The 5,855-nt window shown below is 41.6% G+C and overlaps 1 non-coding gene across 1 annotated transcript; it reads left to right on the top strand.

Moving 5' to 3' along the window:
- The first annotated feature begins 283 nt into the window (after positions 1-283).
- On the top strand, positions 284-357 carry TRNAI-AAU (transfer RNA isoleucine (anticodon AAU)). The gene has a single exon. It is a non-coding gene; the product is annotated as a tRNA-Ile (tRNA).
- The last annotated feature ends 5,498 nt before the right edge of the window (positions 358-5,855 follow it).

Consider the following 5,855-nt stretch of genomic DNA (forward strand, 5'->3'; position numbering starts at 1 on the left):
AAGCTTGGATGCAACTTCGGATCCGCCCCAGGCAGGAGGAAGGAAGCCCCGATTGGAAACGTTGACTTGAATCTTCTCGGATCAGAATTAGCAGGTTAAGAAAAACTGTTTCCCCGTAAGAAGCAGGGTTCTTTGGTGTTCAATGTGGAGCTCCGCCACTCCCAGCCCGGGTGAAGGAAAAGTGGGAAACAGAATGAATGTAATTATCTATTCGAAGTTAATTTCCATACAGCATGCCGTTTGATAGTAGTTTATAATGTGGAAGTAAAGCACTCCACCATCTGGCCGGTTAGCTCAGTTGGTTAGAGCGTGGTGCTAATAACGCCAAGGTCGCGGGTTCGATCCCCGTACTGGCCAAGTGTTCGTTGCGCTTTTATCATGAGAATGGATGGTCTTCCAGACGTGTATCTGAACGTGTACCTGTGTGTTTCTCCAGGCTTAGCTTTGCGCCGAGAAAACGAATCTGTGAATTTGGTGTTCCCTCCCTTACTCGAGAGCAGTTAATTTAACTTTGTGCCGAGGAAACGAATCTGTGAATGTGGTGTGCCCTCCCTTACTCGAGAGCGGCTAATTTGAACGGGGACGTTTCTTTCCGCCGCCTCCAAGGCATACCCACATCCCATCCGTAAAACAAAGGGGCAACAGACACTTTATACTGACAGAGTTACAGTGCAGTTGGAGGCTTTTGTGATTCTTGTCCTCCTCTGCCCCGGGGAAATTTTCTTGGAGTAAAATGCTGAATTATTTGATTACTTCAAAAAAAAAAAACGCATGTAAAACCACCCACCGTTTGAATCACTCATGCTGGGTCATTCCGTTTTCTTCATTTCAGTCTAAGAGAAAACAAGATTATAAAGTGAGAAAGAAAAATTTTCCAAAAGTTCAATGATAACAATGACAAAGATCTTTGTTTTATATACTCTGAACGCTTATTCCAACGTGAACAGGATACATACCTTTAAAAATATTTTTCTAATTTAAGAGTTTTTTAAAAAATAAATAACACTTTATTATTATACAAAGCAGAAACATTTTAAAGAAAACTTTTAAAAGATATATTAAAAATTTTTCTTTTCTTTTTCTTTTTTTTTTTTTTTTTTGAGACAGAGTCTTGCTCTGTAACCCAGGCTGGAGTGCAGTGGCCAGATCTCGGCTCACTGCAGCCCCTGTCTCCCAGGTTCAAGCGATTCTCCTGCCTCAGCCTCCCGAGTAGCTGGGATTATAGGCGTGCAGCACCACGCCTGGCTAATTTTTGTATTTTTAGTAGAGATGGGGTTTCGCCATGTTGGCCAGACTGGTCTCAAACTCCTAAACTCAGGCGATCCACCCACCTCGGCCTCACAAAGTGCTGGGATTACAGGCGTGAGCCACGCTGCCCGGCCTTTCCTTCCATTTTTATTCTTCATCAGCTCAATTCTCACCACCACCTTCTGTAGGTAAACTCTGTCCTTAATTTCTCATATATCCCTACTGGGTTTCTTTATTTAAATACTGCATTTATATTGATTATTTTTTCTTCTTTTTCACACAAAAGAGAGCTTAGTTATTTACTCGTTGTTTTGCATTTACACTTTTGTTAATGTATCTTAGATGTTTTAAATTGCACTTTTCAACTTTGTACACTGTTAAAAGCAAAGCTTATTTGGGAGGCCGAGGAGGGCGGATCACGAGGTCAGGAGATAAAGACCATCCAGCCAATATGGTGAAACCCTGTCTCTACTAAAAACACAAAAATTAACTGGGTGTGGCAGCGCGCGCCTGTAGTCCCAGCTACTCAGGAGGCTGAGGCAGGAGAATTGCTTGAACCAGGGAGGCCGAGGCTCCAGTGAGCCAAGATCACGCCACCGCATTCCAGCCTAGGGGACAGAGCGAGACTCCATCTGAAAAAAAAAAAAAAAAATCAGCTTATTTTCAAATGAGTTGGTCCTACTAGCCAGGAATTGAATATAGATACTTCTTGTCCACTGTACAAAGTACAGGCTTTTTCATCGTAGGAAAGAGGGTGGTGAAGACGATGTCCTTAATTTTCTCTTATAAGGTGAACAAAGCACTTTATTTTCTAGACCATATGATCATCAAAGAGGTTTGAATATGGGCTCCCAAGCTGTACAATAATCAAAGGAAATTACATACAATTTCAACAAACATTTATTGATCTCACTCTTCGGTATGGCAATCTGCTGTCTCTAGTGAAAAGATATGAAGGAAATAATGTTAAGTAACAAACTAGAGTACAAAAATGTGTGTGTGCATGAATATTATATATGTATATATGTGTGTGTGCATATATGTGTGTGTGTATATATATTATATATATTATATATAATATATATATATTTTTAGACAGTCTAGCTCTATTGCCCAGGCTGGAGTGCAGTGACATGATCTTGGCCAACTGCAACTGTGCCCAGCTGAAAGCCACTCCATCTTGGATGGTAATCCACCATGTTGACTTCTGATTAACCCCAGTTCTGGGAATGCCTCCAAGATTTCTACTTTAAGGTACAATAAATCCTGCAATTAGGTGAAAACAACCTTGATGTTATTGTAACCACATACTTACCATACACAAATCCTGCCCTTAGGCTGGGCATGGTATGTCACGCCTATAATCCCAACACTTTGGGAGGCCGTGGTGGGCAGATTACTTGAGGTCCAGAGTTTGAGACCTGCCTGGCCAACATGGTGAAATGCTGTCTCTACCAAAAACACCAAAATCAGTTGGGCATGGTGGGGCGTGCCTATAGTCCCAGCTACTCCAGAGGCTGAGGAATGAGAATCTCTTGACCTGGGAGGTGGAGGTTGCAGTGAGCCAAGATCTGGCCATTCCAGCCTGGGCGACAGAAGGAGACCCTGTCTCAAAAAAAAAAAAAAAAAAAAAAAATTCCTGCCCTTAGGCAAATTCCCTGTGGTTCATAAGCCCTGAGTTTGGCTGGTGACAATGTGGGGATCCATCATCTTGTCTTGCTACCACTCAAGACATGGCTTCTGTTATTAAATGTTTCTTTCTGAGAAACTGAATTTGTCAGCCTCTTTCTTTGGCCTCTCAGCTTCCTCAGCCTTTAGGAGTAGACTTGTATAGACCTGCTCATGGTGGAATAAGACTGAAAGCAAACTACATCAGATTCTAACAGCTTTCAGAGGTAATGGTGGTGGGCAAGAGAAAGATACTCTTTCTGCATCAGACGTCTCATCAGCAACCTCGAATGAATGTCAGGAGAAAACAAAATAATGCCTCAAAATCTGGAGGAAAAATGTTTTAATACAGAATTCCATAGCTATGTATAACATCAAATGTGAAGTTAGAATAAAGACATTTATAAACCTATGATGACTCAAAAAGCTGACCTACATTTTAAGAAGCAAACTGAATATATATACTACAGGGAAAATAGGGAGGAAGAGAGAGAAAGACATGGAACTCAGGAAATGATGAATCTGATCTAGGAGCTCAAAAATGAAAAACCACAGGATGACAGCTATTCAAGAAACCTAGAATGCAACTAATCCATACGGGAGCAGGAAGCTAAAGGACTCAGAGAAGGAGATTTACCAGATTTACCAGACAAGAGGGGATCATGCAGAATAGATTTAATTGAGAACTTGGTAAGTGTTAAGGATGTTGCGTTAGAATGTATCATTCAGCTGCAAAATAAAAAATAAAAATGGGAAAAAGGAAGAATAATCCAATTGGCTTAGGACAGGAATACATCTCATGTGACAGGGAGTACAGAGGTACTCTGACTTTTTCTCTGTGATTGGCACTGTTCTACCACATCTGGTGTTGGTATTACCCTTAAGCTGTCTAATCTTACAACTACAGTTAATACTGCTGCCACAAGCAGCAAAGTGATTTTTTCCCTATGCATTGAAGGAAAGTCATAACCCCTCCTCCCAATTATGAAAATATTATTATGCCAATTTAGGTCCCTTAAAGATTACATTGAATCTTAAACTTTTCTGTGTAAAAACAAAATGCAGGTACTTTTATAGTGGTCATAGAACCAATTTATATATAATTTTTTAAGAATGATTAATAAGCAAGGCCATGAGATGGATGTTTATATTACACAGGAGATACAATTAAATTTTTTGGAATTCTGAATTTAACAGGTGGTTGTTTCCTTTTGTTTTACAGATAGTCCTCCGAGATATTATTACAGTTAGTTAGAGAATTAAGAACAGGAGCTTTCTTAAAGATAACCCAGGGACAACTGTGTCTTTTCTCTCCATATAAATAAAAATTTACATTCTTCCTGTCTTCTATTTTATGGCCAGAGAAAACTCTGAATATTCAGATTTATCCCAAAAGTTTCTAAAATGACTAAACTGTTCAGAATCATGCTTTTTTTCCTTTTCTTTCTTTCTTTTTTTTTTTTTTTTTTTTTTTGAGATGGAGTCTTGCTCTGTTGTCCAGGCTGGAGTGCAGTGGTGGGATCTCAGCTCACTGCAACCTCCGCTGTCTTGGTTCAAGAGATTCTCTTGCCTCAGCCTCTCCAGTAGCTAGGATTACAGGCAGCGGCTACCACAGTCAGCTAATTTTTGTATTTTTAGTAGAGTTGGGGTTTCACCATGTTGGCCAGGCTGGTCTCGAAGTCCTGACCTCAAGTGATCTCCCTGCCTCAGCCTCCCAGAGTGCTGGGATTACAGGCGCGAGCCTCCACGCCTGAGCAGAATCATGCTCTTAATTGTACTTGAAAAACAAACCTTTATCTGAAAAAACTTTTTGAGTTTTTGTGTGTATGTTTTTGTTTTTGCTAAAGCTCAAAGTTTCTGACCCTAGGCAAGTTTTTATTAGTCATAGTGCATTAATAACAAATAAATACAAATAGGGCTAATAGGAAAAAAAGGACTAAGAAACTAAGAGGCAAGAAACAGAAGAATGACAGGTTTTGCTTTAAGGAAAAGTGGAGTGGGCCGGGCTCGGTGGCTCATGCCTGTAATCCCAGCACTTTGGGAGGCCGAGGCGGGTGGATCATGAGGTCAGGAGTTTGAGACCAGCCTGGCCAAGATGGTGAAACCTCGTCTCTACTAAAAATACAAAAATTAGCCAGGTGCGGTGGTGGGTGCCTGTAATCCCAGCTACTCGGGAAGCTGAGGAGGCTGAGGCAGGAGAATCACTTGAACCCGGGAGATGGAGGTTGCAGTGAGCCGAGGTCGCGCCACTGCACTCTAGCCTGGGCGACAGAGCAAGACTCCGTCAAAAAAAAAAAAAAAAAAATTAAAAAGATTTGCTTCCAACCACATAAGGGGAGGAGGTGGGTTATAGATTAATAAAATTGCCACGAGTTGGTAATTCTTTTCTTTCTTTCTTTTTTTTTTTTTTTTTTTTTTGAGGGGCAGTTTCGCTCTTGTTGCCCAGGCTGGAGTGCAATGGCGCGATCTCGGCTAACCACAACCTCCGCCTCCTAGGTTCAAGCGATTCTCCTGCCTCAGCCTCCCTAGTAGCTAGGATTACAGGTGCCCGCCACCACGCCCAACTAGTTTTTTGTATTTTTAGTATAGACGAGGTTTTACTATGTTGGCCAGGTTGGTTTCGAACTCCTGACCTTGTGATCCGCCCGTCTCGGCCTCCCAAAGTGTTGGGATTACAGGCGTGAGCCACCGCGCCCGGCCGAGTTAGTAATTCTTGAAGATGTGTCAGGTACATTGGATGCACTGTACTATTCTGTCTACCTTTGTATATATACTTTAAAGGTTTTTCCACACAATTTCTCTGGGAAACCTGAACCTTTCTTCCCCGTGTGTTTAGAAGGGAAGGTGAGGAGAGTCAAAGGCACATGGAGCATTAACAGTTGGAATAAACGACAGAGACACGGAAACCTCCGAGGTTTCCAGAGCGGACCCGGAAATGA

This window comes from Pongo abelii, chromosome 5, assembly GCF_028885655.2.
Source record: "Pongo abelii isolate AG06213 chromosome 5, NHGRI_mPonAbe1-v2.0_pri, whole genome shotgun sequence".
NCBI lineage: Eukaryota > Metazoa > Chordata > Mammalia > Primates > Hominidae > Pongo > Pongo abelii.